At 42.0% G+C, this 20,902-nt stretch overlaps 1 protein-coding gene across 3 annotated transcripts in view; it reads right to left on the bottom strand.

Moving 5' to 3' along the window:
- LOC126184579 (steroidogenic acute regulatory protein-like) overlaps positions 1-19,887 on the bottom strand; it is a 143,869-nt gene extending 123,982 nt beyond the window's left edge. Inside the window, exons 1-2 of one of the 3 annotated variants that reach the window (XM_049927011.1) lie at positions 19,752-19,881; positions 15,965-16,034 (exon numbers count right to left, since the gene is read on the bottom strand). The gene's annotated coding sequence lies outside the window, so the exon portion shown is untranslated. Of the gene's footprint in view, positions 1-9,920; positions 9,944-15,964; positions 16,035-19,751 lie in introns of those variants that run through there. The other 2 variants (XM_049927010.1, XM_049927012.1) reach the window with 2 other exon arrangements.
- Between the last annotated feature and the right edge of the window lie 1,015 nt (positions 19,888-20,902).

Genomic DNA, 20,902 nt, shown 5'->3' with positions numbered 1-20,902 from the left:
ACCAGTTCATATTTTTCAAGTCACTGAACCAGACAGAGATGAACACAACACAACAAAATCAAAGAGTAAATTGACTATCAGATGCAGGTGCTGGATGAGTTGCACACATAAAGGTTCTGTGTCATTAGATTTGTGATGTGTGGCAGAAAAGTAAAATGTTTTTGGAAATTTGCAAAATTATCAACAATCTGGGAAACTGACAAGGTGTGGAAGGGATGTTGAAACAAAAGAATCAACTGAAAATAAAAAAATATCGATATATTCCAATTTACTTAAAAGCATGGCATAACCACAGATTTTTGTAATCAAAATTATTCTAAAATTGATGAACTTCGAGTTTTATTTTCAGAATGTTCAAATTTAAAAACTGTATGCTTAAACGAACATTGGCTGCCAAAAGACAGTATAGGGATTCTAAACAAACTTGAACATTTTACAGTTGCCAGTAGTTTTTATAGAGGTAATAGACCCGGTGGGGGCTGCTGCATCCTTCTAAATGACTCAATAAATTTTAGAGAGAGAACCGAATTCCATAGTTTGAATGAGGAAGGTAATTTTGAAAACTGCACTGTGGAGCTAATTGATTTAAATACTGTAATTGTGTCTCTGTACAGAATTCCTGGAAGTGCTGTAACAAAATTCTTTTTATTCAAATTTCAATGTTTATTCGAAAGACAGAAAGAAAAAATGTAATTGCAACAAACTTTAATATAAATGTATTAAATAATAATAATGACACTGTTTATTTTTGTGACTTAATGCAGAAATATGCTTTTAATTTTAATTTCTATGAATGTACTATAAGAAACAGCCACTCAGAAACGTGTATTGACAATATTCAGTTTGAGAATGAAAGTAAATTCTGTTTAGATTTAGGCATATCAGATCATTCAGCACTGCTCATAGAGCTTCCAAAAATAGGGAAACCAAAATATGTGAAAACATGTTTTAATAGGAACTTTAACAAAGAGAACGTAAATGTATTTTTTAACAAACTAAGAACTATAAACTGGCCTCTAGATAACAGTGTCTCACGTGAAAAAAATTTCAAAATATTCCTAAACTGTTTCCTAGATGTTTCCAACGAAACTCTCTCCCCCCCCCCCCCCCCCCCAAGCCCGCCAACAAAGAGCGGCCAATAAAATAAATTGGATTACATCAGGAGTAAAAGTTTCTAGTGTCAGGAAAAGACAGCTTCACAATGAGTTAAAACATAACAAAAATGCTGACTTTTTAGTGTATGTAAAGACATATAAGAATACATTCAAAAAAGTTGTACAGGCAGCAAAAAAATTGGCTAACAACCAGTATATTAGTAAACATGAAAATAAATCAAAGGAAATTTGGGGTGTTGTCAAATCTGAATTCGGAGTAAAGAACAAGTGTCAACAAATTGTCCAAATTAAAATTAAAAATGATATAATTATAGATCCTTTTCAATTGTCAAACAGTTTCAATGATTTTTTTATAAAAATGGCAAAATCAGAAGTAGATATCACAGCCCACCAGGACAAGGTAGATATCAACTTTGTAAGCGTAAAACAAAATGCAAGCCATTCATTCAAAAGAATTATTCCAAAAGATGTAGAAGATGCTATAGTGTCTTTAAGAAATAAGAAATCAGCTGGGTGGGATGAAATTCCATCCACTGTAGTCAAGGCTGTTTATAATGTCATTTCTCATCCATTGGCTAAAATTATTAATAATTCATTTGAGGAAGGATGTTTCCTGGATGTGTTAAAATATGCTGAAAAAAGACCATTGTTCAAGAAGGCTCACCAGATGACATGGAAATTACTGCCCTATTTCCCTGCTGCAGGTTTTTGATAAGGTGATAGAAAGGATTGTTGCAAAACATCTTGAAAAATTTATTATAGAAAACAATATTATAGTTAGAAATCAATTTGGTTTTACAAATACAATAAATGCTATCACAGAATACACTGAAAAGATAAGCTCTGCTTTCGACATGGGTAAAAAGGTCACAGGTATTTTTTGCAATTTGACCGAAGCCTTTGACTCAATCACTTAATACTTCTACACAAGTTAAAGAGATATGGAATCATGGACAGAGCATGGTTCAAATCTTATTTGTCAGAAAGAAAACCAAGAATTATTCTGGAATTTTTTCGCAAGTTTCATCATCTTAATTTCTGTCAATGCCCAGTACCATACTTTTCAACATAAAAAAATCAGAAGGGCGTTTGTTCCGTTAAGTTACTTAAAACTAAAATTTTAATTACCTATCCATAACATTCTAAAAAGTGTTCATTCCTTTCAACACGTTATCAATGAGGAATATTGTGTCTGATCCAAAAATACAAGCAACTACTGTGCATACCACACTGTCATTAAAATATTTTTTTGTAAGGGCTCCAGCAAACAGCACCACGAAGTGGCCATGAGTAAACTGAGGTAGGTCTGCTTGGTCTCAAGAATTTGACCTTTGTATCTCTGTGTTTTTGACTGATCTCCAAAATTTTTTCGAGTCATCATTGGTTATCACAAATAGCTGCAGAGAATATTTCTTCTTTAAGTGATGGAGGCCTTATTTTGAAGCCCGAGATTAACTTGTATGAATTCAGTAGATGACACACACTTTATCAGCAATCTGCTTTCATTCAGTGGTATGAAAATATGACTAACACTTTTCCCAGGTATGGTAGAACCAGTTTCACATTGTTTTTGCGGCATATTTGTGGATTTTGTTTCTCCTCTGTCATAACAGAAAATGTTCATATTCCTGGAACACAACTTTGGGAAATTTTAAACAGACCTTTCGGGCTCAAAATATGATGCTGAGAACTTTCTTTTGTTGCTAAATGTTTTATAGTACCACCAGATGCATTACATGCGTTTTGCCATGACTTGTGGCAAAAAATTTCGTCTGGCAGTTATCCCATGATCTTGCTTGTGATTGCACAAATTTACGAAGTTCTTACAGTTTTTATATCATCCAGAACAGCCATCAGCGCAATAAATGACAAGCTGGATGTGTGGTATCTGTTCGAGTATATAGGTGAGAGCAGCTTTCTGGAAAACATAAAATGTGTTTTTATCATGCTGCAAATAATCAGTTATACAATAAAATGGCATTCACTTAATGAAATCCTTTGTTTTATAGTACACGACAAAAGGATGAAAGGTAACTTGAATGTTCTACCATAAAACTCTTGTGCAGCATCCTGAAGCAGACATGTACAGTTTTCTGAAAAATCTATTATAATGATGCATGAAGTTAAGGGGTGCTTCCTTCCGTAATTTCAAGTAGTAACTCCAAGATTTCAATATGTAATGGCATAGTATCAGATTTTTAAGTTTCTTGACAACATGCTCAACAAATTCATTGATAATCTTCATTAATGTGTCCAACGTAGGTCAATCAGTTTGGATCCATTGCTTGAAAATAATATTTTCAGAATCTTGTCAGAATTCTAGATCCAGTAAACAGTTATGTAGTTCATATTCTTCAGGACACAAAACAGCGATGCAGAGTGCACTCTGCATTTTGCCGATTACACGTAAGTTTCTACAAAACTTCAGTGTATGGTTCTTTTACACATGCAGTGTGCATCACCAGTTTTACATTTTAGTGATAAATGCATACACATACATTATGCATTCCATGACTGTGTACAGTATGTACAGTAACACATTCTTTTGGGTGAAGTTCACAAAAAAAAGACATGGTTTTCCACATACTTAACTATTCCGTTTCCCAACTTACAACTTCCATTTGACAAAATACCATCTTCTTTTAGTAATACCCAGGATTTCTTTGCCCAAAATACCATCTTCTTTTAGTAGTACCCTGAATTTCTTTGCCAAGTATTCAATAGTGTTAAAATTATCTTGAATTTTTTCTTTGACCCATGAAGTTGGTACAAACTTAAGTATTCACAGTTTTTCTTTAACACAACTTCTGCTAAATTTCTCTTGATATTTTTACATTAAACTATTACAGCCTGCATGCTCAGCACTCTCACATGCTCTTCAGGACACGTTTTCTGCTCATGCTGTTCTGTTGGAGTTGTAAAGTTAAGCAACGAGACTTGGATCAAATGTGTTCTTTGCACCTGTCTTGAGTTCTTTTGGTTAATTAAATGGTGCAATTTCAAGCATATCACAACTTCCATAATATTTCTCAAGGGTTGTTCATGGATCTGTTGCATGTTCTGGAGCTTCAAATTCATCCATCCCTGGCAAGCTACATAATGTAGGAAATAAAATCACTGTCCTTGAGGCATGTTATACAAAGCTTAGTACCTAGGACAAGTCCAAGTCTTTCATACTTCCTTGCTGTGGTTAAAGAAATAACTTTCACAGATTTCTTAACTGTCTTTTTACCACGTTTCTTAAAAGGGCCACAGCAAGTTCTTCATTTAGCTTCAAATGTTTGCAAACACAGCTTTTAATGAGAAGAACAAACACTGTCAATATTTTCACAGGTGCTTCTTAGCTTCAGTAATTCAACACCAGCTTGATTTAGACTTGTCATATCTATTAAATCAATATCTTTGCTACGACTACAATACTTCTGAGACACCTCTGCTGACATGAAACCTACTGAACATTTGTTTTCCACAACTTCCAAGTCTAAGAAAAGGAATGGATGAATTACACTTTTTCTGGAACTCTAATCAGCCTAAGATTTATTATGAAGAATCTGTAAGGGGAAATAAGAGAGAGTTAGTGATTACTTTGTGTGTTCTTTAAGGTGTGTTCTTGTGTGTTCTTTGTTAGGAAACAAATAAGAATTAAATCTGACCTAATAGAACTCAGTGTTGCATTCTCAGTGTATGATCAATTACACAAATGTTGGTAATTCACAACAGTCACACTTCCGTTACCAGCAAAAACTCATGTATTACTTTCAAAAAAACTTACTAGAAAGAGGAGGCACTGAGAGGAGCAGACAGACATGCAGAAAGCACAAATTAAAGTGAGTGTTGCTGCTTGAAAATATTTCAATGTTGTTTCATGTATAGCTGTTTACCCATCTAAAGCAACAATCACTACAGCTTTACTGAAAAAGTATGAGGTCTAGCAAGAAAGGAAACACACCCTTCTGTTTTTGTGTGTTGGAAAGTATGATAATATTATGTGGAAAAAAAATTAAGATGGCGAAACTTGGGAAAAAAATTCCTGCCCATATTTGTAAATACACTCCTGGAAATTGAAATAAGAACACCGTGAATTCATTGTCCCAGGAAGGGGAAACTTTATTGACACATTCCTGGGGTCAGATACATCACATGATCACACTGACAGAACCACAGGCACATAGACACAGGCAACAGAGCATGCACAATGTCGGCACTAGTACAGTGTATATCCACTTTTCGCAGCAATGCAGGCTGCTATTCTCCCATGGAGACGATCGTAGAGATGCTGGATGTAGTCCTGTGGAACGGCTTGCCATGCCATTTCCACCTGGCGCCTCAGTTGGACCAGCGTTCGTGCTGGACGTGCAGACCGCGTGAGACGACGCTTCATCCAGTCCCAAACATGCTCAATGGGGGACAGATCCGGAGATCTTGCTGGCCAGGGTAGTTGACTTACACCTTCTAGAGCACGTTGGGTGGCACGGGATGCATGCAGACGTGCATTGTCCTGTTGGAACAGCAAGTTCCCTTGCCGGTCTAGGAATGGTAGAACGATGGGTTCGATGACGGTTTGGATGTACCGTGCACTATTCAGTGTCCCCTCGACGATCACCAGTGGTGTACGGCCAGTGTAGGAGATCGCTCCCCACACCATGATGCCGGGTGTTGGCCCTGTGTGCCTCAGTCGTATGCAGTCCTGATTGTGGCGCTCACCTGCACGGCGCCAAACACGCATACGACCATCATTGGCACCAAGGCAGAAGCGACTCTCATCGCTGAAGACGACACGTCTCCATTCGTCCCTCCATTCACGCCTGTCGCGACACCACTGGAGGCGGGCTGCACGATGTTGGGGCGTGAGCGGAAGACGGCCTAACGGTGTGCGGGACCATAGCCCAGCTTCATGGAGACGGGTGCGAATGGTCCTCGCCGATACCCCAGGAGCAACAGTGTCCCTAATTTGCTGGGAAGTGGCGGTGCGGTCCCCTACGGCACTGCGTAGGATCCTATGGTCTTGGCGTGCATCCGTGCGTCGCTGCGGTCCGGTCCCAGGTCGACGGGCACATGCACCTTCCGCCGACCACTGGCGACAACATCGATGTACTGTGGAGACCTCACGCCCCACGTGTTGAGCAATTCGGCGGTACGTCCACCCGGCCTCCCGCATGCCCACTATACGCCCTCGCTCAAAGTCCGTCAACTGCACATACGGTTCACGTCCACGCTGTCGCGGCATGCTACCAGTGTTAAAGACTGCGATGGAGCTCCGTATGCCACGGAAAACTGGCTGACACTGACGGCGGCGGTGCACAAATGCTGCGCAGCTAGCGCCATTCGACGGCCAACACCGCGGTTCCTGGTGTGTCCGCTGTGCCGTGCGTGTGATCATTGCTTGTACAGCCCTCTCGCAGTGTCCGGAGCAAGTATGGTGGTCTGACACACCGGTGTCAATGTGTTCTTTTTTCCATTTCCAGGAGTGTATTTATAAGCATAATATCAGCATTTTAATAATTTTATATTTAGTTTTTCCTTGTACCTTTCCAATGACACCAAACTGAATAAAATTTACTCATAAATAAAAAAAAATCATAGTCGTTACAATCTTATGAGTCACCTAGTCTCATTATGAGCTTTCTTACACCAAAGTTTTAAAAATGTCTGAGGTATTACGGTAAGGGCCACCAGGTGATTTCAGGTGAAATAGTTCTATACTGCATGTGATAAAACAGCAAATAACTAGTTGTTTTAATCTGAGCATAACCACATAAAGAAGCACACAGCATTCCAGGCGTTATCTCGAAGTCACAGAACATATTCTGTAATTCATGTACAGAGGAACTGAGTGATCCAACACAGATTAAGAATAAGAAAAAACTGCAACTGCAGGTTCTCTCCCACTAACAACAGACCACTCAGGTGCCACTTTTGTGCACAAGCATTGATTTCAGCCAATGAGGCAAGCATGATGTTTAAAAATGGCTCATTATCACACACTGCACAAGAAGAGCAGATTTGTACCTTACAAGTAAACATTTAAAAATACGCAAAATTCATAATTTATGTAAAGAGGCAGTCAAATCTCTTCCTGTAGTCAAGAAAGATTCACAATTCAATGTAAGTTATGATACTGCCACTATTACCTGGGTACAAGAGGAAGGCACAGACAAGATTGTTAATGGCAGCGTATCTAAACTTTTGAATCTAGGAAGCGTTTTGCTCATGTCAATGTTGTGCCACCCACAATAACTGTGATCAACTGGAGGTGTCAAAAAAGTTTTACTCTAGGTAATGTGGTATATGCAGCTGTGCACTCTAAAGGAGTCATATTGAAATAATATTGTCGAGTTCGCCATAATGTATGTCATGCCTGGCTGCCTTGTCCAGGAGAATGACATACATTAAGACAATGTTTTAAATGTCACTAAGGTACTGCTGTTAACAGCCAACCAAGCATAATAATGCATCTCTCTCTGCATTGGTTCTTCAAGAGAAATTTTAGTCTCCTACATTTACTGTGATCTTACAGGAGTTATCTGACAAGTACAGTTAATTTTCTTAAAGTTGCACAAGATATTAATGAACACTGCCTTTAATATTTGTTTTGTATTAAAATGCCGTATCAACTTTACTTTAGATACTTTCAATTTTCGTAACTGTCTGGAACACCAAGTTATGGTTTTAAAACCAGCATTAAAAATGAAGATGCATTATGTAGCCCCATTTCCAACTTTGTGACCAGTGTGATCATTTGAGCTCTTACTTACACTGTCGTCTGGTCTACGAGGGAGGGCTGGAAAGTTTATGGTTTTAGCCCCCTCCTGTTGGAATTGAAAACTGATTTTGATACCATGTGAAAGCTGAAAGAACACATTTTTCTATGCTTATAACTACTTTCAATTTCAGTTAGTACACGAGATAGGCAAAGCACAGGCAAGTTTCACAACTGTAGAGTTACAGTGCACCATGCAGTTTTATATTTCTCCTGTGAAAGTCTGTCAAGGACATTAACATCGAGATTCACAAGCACTAGAGGGTAAGTGCCCTTCTGCCCTTCACACAGCCCTATTGAAACTTGGGTATCTCATTTCAAGACTGGGCATTTCACTTTTGAAGATGAACCTCACCGTGGGTGGTCCACAACATTAAGACCTGGCAACGAGTAATGTTCCCCATGAGCTGATTCACAGGGACCTGTGAACATCTGCAGAGAAGACAGCTGAGATACTGGCTATTTCCAGGAAGCATGTTGATTTCATTACTAACAATATCATGGGCATGGGATAAAGCTTTTAGTGATGTAGTTGGCAAAATGTTTGAATAGTGAACAGAACGTACGAGTTGAGGCATTGCCCGATTTTGAAGCCACAAAGAAGTTTTTGGCTGGGGTAATGACTAAGGATGAAACTTGGCTGCACACTTATGACACCAACACCAATAAACAATCAAAGAAATGATGGCACATTGGGTAACTATAACCAAAAAGTGAAGTTCGTGGTACCAGCCATCTGCTTTGATCCATCACATAATTGTGTTGTGTGATATCATTATGGCACCTCATATTGAAATGGATCATGTTTGTAGAAGGTGTGATGAGTATGTGGTTGTGCACTGTACTGTGGGATATTAATGTTCTGAAAGAGATTGTGAGTGGTATTAGCGATTCACTGGAGTCCTTGATTATGGTTTGTGAGAATAATATTGGAAGAATTAGTGGCAGTTTCTTAGTGAGTTACTTTGATGTTAGCAGTTACAGGTAACAGATTCATTATTGGGTTTGGAATTATTAGTGGAGTAAGTTTGCTTTGAAATTTAATTTTATGTTTCGTATATTGTTAGTTAAGGATGACAACGAAGTTCACAATGCCACAATCTGGAACAACATGTTGAATACAATGAAATTCCTACAATTATTCAGTGTAATTGCTCAGTATGTGAAGTGTTAAGTTTGTGGCAAAAATAAAAGATTGACCAAAGTTGTTGCATCTTGGACTAGGGACCAGTATGTGTGGTGCCATCAGTAGGCCTACGTGTGGCATTCTATGCACAGAGGTTCCTGGTTTGAGAAGTCTATGCTGGTCATTCAAGAGACTATGTTGATGACATATATTTTTATCATCACTAGAGCTGTGCGTTAGCCGACTTTGGTCAGTAAGTATGTTTGCAGAGATCTGTTTTTTATTGCAGTACATATGGCATCTGCGTTTATGTGCATAATTGCGTGTTTCTTATCTATCGAAACTGGTGTGCAATTTTTAACAATTTTTGGTTGTGTTGTTAGTTATTGGCATTTATGATGGATTGTAATCAGTAGATATTGTGGGAATTGTTCAACCTTCATTGGTGAGGTCTGGTTTTCGATATTAGTTATATGAGTGATTTTTGGTTTTGTGGTACTGTAGACTTTGTCTTAGTTATATAAATCAAATTAAATGTTACATACTGCATTTTTTGAGTTGTGTGTGGATTTTTTTTAAGTATCATTGACTTCATTTGAGCTTTATAGATCATGTGAAATTTCTAGTTCTGCCGTATATTTAGTTTGTGCTTGTCCGAAATCCAGTAATTCCCACCGTCATCCGATTAGTTTCATGTTATTTCTGTAAATTAAACATATTTTGTATTATTTGTGTTTGTTCATGCGTGTAATGAGTGACGTGGCTATTACTATGCTGTATAAGCTTCACGAAGTCATGGGTCAAAGTCAATAAGTGGTACTGCGATCTCTGGTTTTCCCAAAGTTTCACACCCAGAAATCAGCCAAAAAGTTAAGGCATACATTTTCTACAAAAAGCATTCTGTTGGTGGACTACCTACCTCAAGGCTGTAGTATAGCCAGATAGTCTTATGCCAGCCTCCTCGACCAGCTGAAAGTGTTAATTAAGACATAACACTGTAGAAAGCTGACCGAAGAGACCCTTTTGTTGATGGATAGGACTGCCACACTGAAGTCACTGCATTTCCAACAGCTTGACCACACTCCAGATTAATAAGATTTGGCCCCTTCAGACTACTATGTTCCCTAAAATGAAGGAACACCTATAGGGTCACCATTCGAGAACACTAACTATGTCAAACATGCTGCAAAGGGCTAGTTTGACCATCTATCACACCACCCTTGTTGAACTGGTTGGTTTGTGGGATTGAAGGGACCAGCCTACTAGGGCCATCGGTCCCTTTTTCCATGAACTTGAAACAGCCACAAGGAATAAAAACAAACAATGGAGATGACAAGAGACAACGCAGGACAAGAAAGACAAAGACAGAGACCAGACAAAAGGAACTAAAATCACACCAAGTGTGACAGCGGCTGGCAGAGGGGCAAAAAAAGAGAGGGGGAGGGGGAGAGAGGGAGGGGAGCCAACCACCATGAAACACACTAAAAACCCCAGTCTCAAATCGTAGGCCAAAGGTCAGACTCAACACAAAAAAAGGACAAACACTTAGATCAAGCGATACAAACCCCCTGCACAAATAAAACTCAAAAACTAAATCTGCCATCGCAACGTCATCTGATAAAAGAGCAGGAAGCGTATCAGGCAGCGCAAGCATCTGCCTGAGACGAGTTAAAAGTGGGCAGTCCAACAAGATGTGGACCAGTCAAAGCTGACCCGCAGCGACATAAAGGTGGGTCCTCACGGCGCAATAAATAGCTGTGCGTCATCCAAGTGTGGCCAATGCACAGCCGGCAGAGGACAACAGAGTCCTTGCGAGAGACCCGCAAGGAGGAGCGCCACGCACCAGTAGCCTCCTTGATGGCCTGAAGTTTGTTGGGTGAAGGAAGGGCGCGCCATTCTTCACCCCAGGTGTGAAGTACCTTCTGCCGCAAAACTGACCTGAGGTCACTCTCCGAAAGTCCAATCTCCAAGGCTGGTGCACCGACAGCCTGTTTGGCCAGTGGGTCAACACATTCAATTCCCGGGATGCCTACATGACCCGGGGTCCACACAAAGACCACAGAGCGGCCGCAATGGGCAAGAGTATGGAGGGATTTGTGGATAGCCCTCACCAGACAAGAGAGAGGGAAACACTGGTTGATAGCTCGTAAACCCCTCAGGGAGTCACTACAGATAACTAAGGACTCACCTGAGCAGGAGCGGATATACTCTAGGGCACGAGAGACGGCGACCAGCTCGGCAGTGAAAACACTGCAGCCAGCCAACAATGAGTGTTGTTCATAATAATCTCCCACAGTAAGAGCATAACCAACATGACCAGCAACCATCAAACCGTCAGTATAGACAACGTCAGAGCCTTGAAACGCGGCAAGGATTGAAAACAAACGGCGGTGGAGGGCCTCAGGAGGCAAATTTTGGATGAAAATCGGGAGCGGACCCCGAAGACCCCAACCATGAATAGTAGAGAGTATGTGATATCGCCATGTTGTACCGTATACCATTCGCTTGTCAAAAAAGACAGCGACCAGGTGCTGACAGTGGGCAAAGGCCATACGCATGGCAGACTCCAGGCACACCATATTATTGGCAGCAGAGCGGCCCTTACAGAACCCACCCTGAGACGGAGCCAGAAGGCCCCAAGACTCAAGTAGCCAACTCAACCTCCGGCTCACCATGTGTTCAAGCAACCTGCAAAGAATGTTGGTGAGGCTAATGGGGCGGTAGCTGTCCACCTCCGGTGGGTTCTTGCCTGGTTTCAACACAGGGATTACGACGCTTCCCCGCCATTGAGACAGGAACTCACCCTGAACCAGATACAGTTGAAAAAGCCTAGGAGGCATTGCTGGCAGTCCACCATGAGGTGTTTGAGCATCTGACAGTGGATGCGAACTGGCCCAGGAGCCATATCAGGGCAAGTGGCTAGGGCACTTTGGAATTCCCACTCACTGAAAGGAGTATTGTACGATCCAGGGTGGCGCATTTGAAATGAAAGGCTCCGATACTCCAACCGCACTTTCAGGGAGCGGAAGGCCAGTGGGTAATTCACAGAAGCGGAACTCTGAGCAAAATGCTCCACTAAGCAGTTTGCAGTTGTGTGGGAGTCCGTACAGACTGCTCCATTCAGTGAAAGCGCAGGTACACTGATGGGGGTCCGATAGCCATAGAGTCGCCTAATCTTGACCCAAACCTGCGATGGAGAGATACGGAGGCCAATGGTGGAGGCATACCTTTCCCAGCACTCCTGCTTGCATTGGCGAATGAGGCGGCGGCTCGCACACGGATGAGGCGATGAGGTGTTCCAATGAGGGATACCTCTTGTGACACTGGAGTGCCCACCTGCGATCTTTAATCGCCTCAGCGATCTCGGGCGGCCACCAAGGCACAGTCCTCCGCCAAGGGGACCCAGAAGAACAGGGAATGGCACATTCTGCGGCAGTAATGATGCCGGTGGTGACCAAGTGAACCACCACATCAATGGTGTCATTGGAAAGAGGCTCAATAGTGGCAATGGAGGTGAAAAAGTCCCAGTCAACCTTATTGATAGCCCATCTGCAGGGGCGCCCAGAAGATTGATGCTGTGGCAGGGACAGAAAGATTGGAAAGTGGTCATTATAACACAAGTCGTCATGCATACTCCATTTGACAGATGGTAATAGGCTAGGGCTGAAGATCGAAAGGTCAATAGCTAAGTATGTGCCATGCGCCACACTGAAATGTGTGAAGGCACCATTATTTAAAAGAGAAAGGTAGAGCTGTGCCAATACTTGCTCAACGATGCTGCCTCGACCTGTTGCCACTGATCCACCCCACAGAGGGTTATGGGCGTTGAAGTCGCCCAGTAACAGAAAAGGTGGTAGCAATTGGGCTATCAGCACAGTCAGGACATGCTATGGGACATCACCATCCGGTGAAAGATAGAGACTGCAGACAGTAACAGCCTGAGGCATCCACACCCGAACAGCTACAGCTTCTAAAGGTGTTCATTGAGGGACAGACTTCTTGTAAAGGGAGTGAAGGACACAGATGCAGATGCCACCAGATACCCTCTCATAAGCTGCCCGGTTCTTATAATAATCCCGATAGCCATGGAGGGTGGTGGTTCACATTACCAGAAACTAAGTTTCCTGAAGAACAATGCAGAGCAAAGGGTGAAGGCTGAGAAGTTGTCGGTGTTCAGCAAGATGGTGGAAAAAGCCGCTGCAGTTCCACTGGAGGATGACATTGTCCGTGGCCGAGAAAGGCGTGAAGGGAACGAGGAGGCAGATTACGCCGCTGGGTCACCTGCTGCCACCGATTGAGTACCTGTGCGAGTGACATCCATTGTGTCTGAGATGTCCAGCGAGATCTAGGACCTCAGCGGATGCCATAATCTCTACCTCGCCCTCAGACGCAGAGCTTGTAGGTTGGGGTGGGGTGGGTGCCACCTCAAGTTCCTTCATCTTACAGGCTTCTTCTTGGACTTTTCTCGCCACTCCTTGGGTTTCACTAGCTAGGAGGGCTTCACTGATTCAGTCTCCGAGATGGAGGAGGATCGCGAAGCCCTACGACCAGCTGCTTGTGGGCACTTATGCCACTGCTGGGCGTCATCTTAGCCACTTGTGGAAACCTGGGAAGGGAGGGACCCATTGAGAGTGAGAGGAGCCAAAGAAGTTGGACGCTTCTCCAGCTTAGAAGCGGGGACGGACGTCCCCGATTGGTGGGTAGGGGGGGGGGGGTGTTGCTGTTGCTCCCGAGGTAGGTGGTGCCAAAGCAACAGGGTGGGTAGTGCCCCCCATAGGCAAGGGGGCATGTGGAGTTGTATGGCTTGGTGAGCCGACTGGAATTCGCTGAACTGATGGGGCTATCATTGCTGTTGTAGCACCGGCATATGAGGAAGTCATTTGCACAAGATGGAGTCATTCATATTTCCTCTTAGCCTCAGTATAGGTCAGTCAGTCCAGGGTCTTATATTCCACGATTTTCCCCTCTTTCTGTAAGATCCTGCAGTCTGGCGAGCAAGATGAATGATGCTCCCCACAGTTGACACAGATGGGAGGCAGGGCACATGGAGGCTTGGGATGTGATGGGTGTCCACAATCTCGACATGTGAGGCTGGAAGTACAGCAGGAAGACATATGGCCGAACTTCCAGCACCGCATCGGTGGAGGGATACAGAGCTTGACAATACAGTGGTACACGATCACCTTGACCTTCTCTGGAAATTTATCACCCTCGGACGCCAAGATGAAGGCACCAGTAGTAATCTGATAATCCTTCAAACCCCAATGAATGCTCCAGAGGAAATGAACACCTTGACACTCTAAATTAGCGAGCAGTGCGTCATCAGACTGCAAAAGAAGGTCCCTATGGAAAATAACACCCTGGACCATAATTAAGCTCTTATGAGCTGTGATGGTAACTGAAACATCCCCCAACTTGTCACAAGCAAGTAACTTTCATGACTGGGCAGAAGATTCCATTTTTATCAACACTGACCCAGAGTGCATTTTGGACAAGCCCTCCACCTCCCCAAACTTGTCCTCTAAATGCTCTATGAAGAATTGAGGCTTCGTTGATATGAAAGACTCCCCATCAGCTCTCGTAAAAACTAGGAACCGGGACGAATAAGTGTCACTGCCATCCTGAGCCTTACGCTCCTCCCACAGTGTGGCCAGTGAGGGGAACAATTTTGGATCGTATTTCTGAGTGTTGAATTGAGCCCGAGAACGCTTAGAGACTGCTGACAGCTGGCCACCCGCAAGAGATGGTGTACCACACTTCACTGCGGGTCATCCGCCCTGATGCCACCCACTCTGACCAAGGGCCCTCACCACGGGCGTCACCCAGCCTCAGCAAGGGCCACCTGGCAGGATGGCCATTGGTGGGAGTCCCGATGCCCCAGGGAGATAGGCATCTACTCCTTCGCATACATGGGGAGTTAACAGCGCAGGCCATCAGCAGAGCGATCCCTGTGTTGTCAGGGGACTACGACCAACAGGGTACATGGCGGCCCCACCACAATGGACTGGCTACCATGCTGGATATTAGGTGCAAGGAAGTTTATGGTAGTCGTCTCCACAAAAAGCAACACTGCACAGTGCATGGTGGAAACTGCACCCAGGAATGTATCCTCGCCCAAGAGATGGAGAACGAGCGGGATGGCAATGCGACAATGAGAAAGCTGGCTAAAGGTCTCGATGCATGATGGACACAATGCACCATGTAAGGCACCCTTCCCCAATTGGCTCGCTCTTCGGAAGAATTTGGAAATATGGAGATCAAACCCAAGAGGGGACCATCAAATATAGGCTGAAACATATGAGACTCCTTTTAGTCGCTTCTTACAACAGGCAGGAATACCGCGGGCCTATTCTAACCCCCGAACCCGCAGAGGGGTCTTTTGAATTCACCAGAAAACCTGTAACATTGATTTAACAAGTGCAGCAGCTAAAGACGTAGAGGGAATAAATTCATTACACTTGTAATGTCAAAATACTTATTCTATTCTTTCTGTGCACAGCCAGATACTTCCTGGCCTCCTTCACGCCCCCCCCCCTTCCAAAACAAGAAACAGCAATACCTAATATAACAACAACTACCTTGCCAAAGTAGATGCAATCCTTAGTGTATGAAATAATGGTTTCAACTGTCATCCTGCCAAATGCGAGTCGAGTGGGCTAACCACTTCACCACCTCACTCGAGATATCAACTGCTTAATGGCTACCTGCAGGCGAGATGAAAATTTTTCCTAAACTTTTACTCCAGTAAAGATACACAAATGTAGAGACAACCAGTCAACCCTGACCCACTAATCTCAAAGACAACCACTTAGACAGAAGACAACGATTTGCAAAATGTAGCCTTGCCTTCCTCCAATCTGTGAAACTTAACATCAGAGCATTCATGAGAAATATGCAGTTCAACATGGACTCTGATCCACAGAGTAACTTGACATGTTTAGGAGAAGATGATAAATTGCTTACCTCAATCACATATCATTTATTAGGATGCCTTCAGGAACACACACAGCTCTCCACTAAATCCTGTAAATTCCTGTGGAAAAAGATACTTCAAGGCTATCATGCAAAACAACTTAATAGCCAGGGAATTAGACAAATCAGTGAACACTGATAGTAAGAAAGAGAAACTGAACCAAATTATTATCAAATGAAGAATTCAAACCAGAGAAATAAAAAGCTAACCCAAGAGAAGCCCAATACAATAAAACCAAAGTAATACGTCCCATAAGTGTCAGTCTAATAAGTTCCATACATGAATACTAATTTTACACCTCATCCCATTGTTCCTTCTTACATTCAGATTTCATCATTTGTGGAGCAAATAAATAAAAAAGCACTCCATCTTCAGGCCACAAGTGGCCTACCGGGACCATCTGACCGCCGTGTCATCCTCAGTGGAGGATGCAGATAGGAGGAGCGTGGGGTCAGCACACCTCTCTCCCAGTCGTTATGACGGTATTCTTGACCGAAGCCACTACTATTCAGTCGAGTAGCTCCTCAATTGGCATCACGAGGCTGAGTGCACCCTGAAAAATGGCAACAGCGCATGGCAGCCTGAATGGTCACCCATCCAAGTGTCGACCACGCCCGACAGTGCTTGACTTCAGTGATCTCACGGGAACCGATGTAGCCACTGCGGTAAGGCCGTTGCCCGAAGTATATAAATAGCTTACAGAAAATAGAACTGATGGCACTAACTGGTCCCCACTCACGAATTACAGCATTACTGAAACTAAACTCTGATAAACTGGGCTGACATTTGAGATACTTGTCAGTTAACATCACAAAGGAGGTATCTGAAGCTTACGGAATACAATGTATGTAATGAAGGCAGAAAGGCTAGGATCAAATATCCTGACAACGATGAGGGTCAGCACACAGCTGGAGTACAAGCTCAGTTTGGGGAAGTGAATTGGTCATGCTGTTTCAAAGGAGTCTTCTCAGTGGCCAGAATGACCAGCTGTTATGCAGAGGACCCAGGATCAATTCCCACTATTGCCAGGGACTTTTCCTTGGAGGCACGGTATGGACCAGAGGGCACTCAGCCTCAGGAGGCCAACTGAAGTACTGCTTGAAATAGAAGTAGCAGCTCCAAGATCAAGAAAGCCGACGACAGCCAGGAGAGTGATGTGCTGACCCCACACCCCTCTATACCACATCCAATGACGCCATGGGCAGTCGGTTGATCTCCACTGGACCATCGTAGCCGGAATGTGAAGCTTTCAAATGTAGGATCCGGCAGTTGCTCAAAATGATTTAGGAAAATCAAGAAAAACCTAAATTTGGAAGGCCAGAGTGGTATTTTAACTTATGTCCTTTCAAATGCGAGTCCTGTGTCTTACCGTTATGCCACCTTCCCCGGTGGTGTGTACTTGTGTCACCCCTCCTCTTAATCATTGTGACCCCTCTAATTTTTACATGTATTCTGAAAAAACAGACATTCTTGGCGATTCACAGCTGTAAGAAATGTTTTTGAAATTAATTCGCTGACTGTGAATTCCTTGACAGCAGCCATATTAGGTTTAGATCTACTATCCAGGTTCAAGCCCCAATCCAGCCCAAATTTTCACACGCCACTACTGGGCAGCAGATCTATACATAATACAACTGAAACCACGGAATTCACAGTTAGTGAATCAATATTGAAAGTACACTCTAATTTTGTGTGTGTGTGTTTATGATGAATAACATAATACCAATTAGAATTACTTTACAAAATTTGTAACAGAAGTCCACAAAAAATCCTGGATAAAACACCCAAACCTGTCTTACACAAAAGACTTTTTATAGAAGAACAACTGTTCATGGATCATTAAATGAATAATAATATGACTTATTCAGTTCATTACCACATTTGTCATTGATGCTGTAAAAATTAGTTCACAACAGTGCTATCACTAAAACATGGAAGGCTGCAGTTTCACAAAGGCACCTATGTGCACAAAGAAGGACTGTGATGCGGTTGCCATCACTGCAGAAACAGCTTTGTGTAGCATCATTGCGGCACACTTCTGCCGAGTTCAATAAATCCACACACAAGGTCCATATTGGCATAGTCTTCCTCAGTAAACCTATCTATTTTGCTGTTTATGACTGTAAATGTACAACTAACAGTGTTGGAAAAACTAAACCAAGATAGAACTGACCAATACTGAATGCAAGCTTGAGCATGAAGAGTAAAATGGGTATCACTGTTGTCAACAGCAAGTACGGTGCCATCAGTGAATGGAACTTTCTTTCCAAACAAGATACACAGTGCATACCATTGAAGTGTGCACTGTTCTGCGGATATTTTCAGTGTAACACAGTTACAAAGATAAATGAGGATAAGAAACCATATGAAACTGAATTATTCTAATAAGCCACAGAATACCACAGGTCCCTTACATAAAAATATTCAGAAAATATCCATTACCATTGGCCAAAATTTTATTGATGGAGTTCAGGTTCACACTGTAGTCTGTTCAAATTGTATGCCTCTAAAGGTTCAACATGCCACTGGTGATGATATCATTGGAGAGGAAGCAAAAGTTCAAATTGTGGATGGAATTCAGCCTTGTCCTTTCAAAGGAACTGTTGCACCATTTACCTTAAAGCAATTTGGGGAATTTACAGAAAACTTAAATCTCGATGACCACACTGGGATTTGAGCCATTTGCCTCGCAAATAAGAGGACTGTGCCTCACCACTGCACCACCTCATTTGGTCAACCTGTTAAGACCAAAGGTTAAGAACATCTAATAACACTCAAATATAGTAATTCAATTTTCTGCATTGTATGAAGTACAGATAACTATACAAAATAAGCAAAATTTCGGCTTTAATTACTAATGGTTTGTTTATGTAAACATGACAAATGTTGATTCAGGGCTGAAGGGGATTATTTAATCATTCACTTGGGAAAATGTGTAGAATAAACACATAGCTGAACATATATATTTTGTTACATTGAACAAACTTCCTTTTAACTGCTGGTAGAAAAGGTTGACAAGTCACAGATAACTTGTATAATGTAAGCAAATAAGGGCACTATTATTGATCACATATAAAAAAATCAATGATTTCTCTCGACATAAAGTTAATAACAATCATTCACCATCTCCTTCATAAACTAGTATAGTCATTCAGTCTTTGTTTCTGCAAATTTTTACTCGGCATTACAATGGACGTGTTACCGATAATGGGGCTGTAAATAAATTTAGGGACATTACAATAAATCTTCGTGCTATCCATCACTGTACAGTGCTACACCACAAAGTGGCCACCTAGCAGTAATATCGTTTCCCTAACAGATATTCTTTTTCACTAACTTCGCCGCTGAATTCAGTGAAGAGCAAAACGCCAATAAAATTAATTTAAAACAAATTTACTGAACCTGTCTCGAACTTATAATACGTTAACTTATCCGCTGTCAACGTCGACTGCATATCTATCAGAAATGCACCCAACTGTGGTCCAAGACCGAGACAACTTTCAGAGCATGCACGTAGAATTAACTACTCTAATAATTTTAATACACTACAACCGTCACTAAATATTTATTTGTGTGGGACGCTGAGCGTATTAAGTCACATTAATTCTACGCTAGACATATAGAAGCCACTAAAATTTTTCAACAAAAACAAGCAAATATAAACTTCCGCGTTCTAAAAGTCATGTTTTCATCACATGACTTAAAGCAGAAAAAGTCGCAACATTTATGACAATACAATTGAAGAAACTGCCAATCCATAAATGGGCCCACACTAACCTGACATGGATAGAAACGATTTTATCATTGAACCTATCAACCACATCTGTTATCTCACATTCTCCAACAATAAACATATCACGAATGTCAGAACGCAGCTCAACATGCCCAACTCCAAAACATTACTGATTACTGACAGTTGAACACAATCGATGGTAAACAAATAATCGAACTGTCAAACAATAGTAAGTGGTATCGATATTAAACGTAGTTCGATAACGTGCATCTACACTCTGCAAACCACTGTTGTGAGAACTGCATGATAAAGGGTACGTTTCATTGTATGAGTTATTATAACCTTTTCCTGTATCTTTCACAAATGGAGTGTGGGAAGAATGTCTGTTTGAATACTTCTGTGCATGCTGCAGTTACTCTAATCTTGTCGCCATAATCCCAACGAAAGCAGTAAGTACGGAACTATAGTCTACAATCATAATTTAAAGCCAGTTCTTGAAATTTTGTAAGTAGGCTTTCACAGTGTCGTTTACATCTATCTTTAAGAGTCTGCCAGTTCAGTTCTCTCAGCATCTCCATGACGCTCTCCCGTGGGTCAAACAAACCTTTGACTATTCGTGCTGCCTTTTCTGTATACAATGTCCCTTATTAATCCTATTTGGTACGCCTCCCATACACTTGAGCAATATTCTAGGATTCGTCGCTCGAGTTATCTGTAAGCAATCGCCTTTGTGGACTAGCTGCATTTCCCTGGTATTCTAACGAATAAACCGAAGTCTGCCACCTCCTATACCCATGAAATTATAGTCGTTAGGACACTACGTTGTCTCGTTTTCTGACGGGCGCAGTTTTAAGTTTCTGAACATTTAAAGCAAGTTGCCAATCTTTGCATCCCCTGAAATCTTATCAAGATCTGACTAAATACTTGTACACTTCTTTCAGACAGTTCTTCATTATAAATTACTTCATCATCTGGGAAAAGTCCAAGAGGCCAGTAATATAAAACATGAATATACACGCGTCCCTGGACAAATTCAAAGTAATTTTTACATCTGTTGATGACTTTCCATCTGGGATAACATGCAGTATCTTCCCCATCTATAAAATCTCAATTCAGTCACAGATTTCGCTTGATACTCCGTACGATCAATTCTTGATAATAAGCATAGCTATTGGCTTTGGCTCAAATGGTTTTC

The sequence above is a fragment of the Schistocerca cancellata genome, chromosome 4 (assembly GCF_023864275.1).
Source record: "Schistocerca cancellata isolate TAMUIC-IGC-003103 chromosome 4, iqSchCanc2.1, whole genome shotgun sequence".
NCBI classification, from domain to species: Eukaryota; Metazoa; Arthropoda; class Insecta; order Orthoptera; family Acrididae; genus Schistocerca; species Schistocerca cancellata.
Note: the sequence above shows the minus strand (reverse complement) of the source record. Positions and strands in the feature narration are given on the sequence as shown.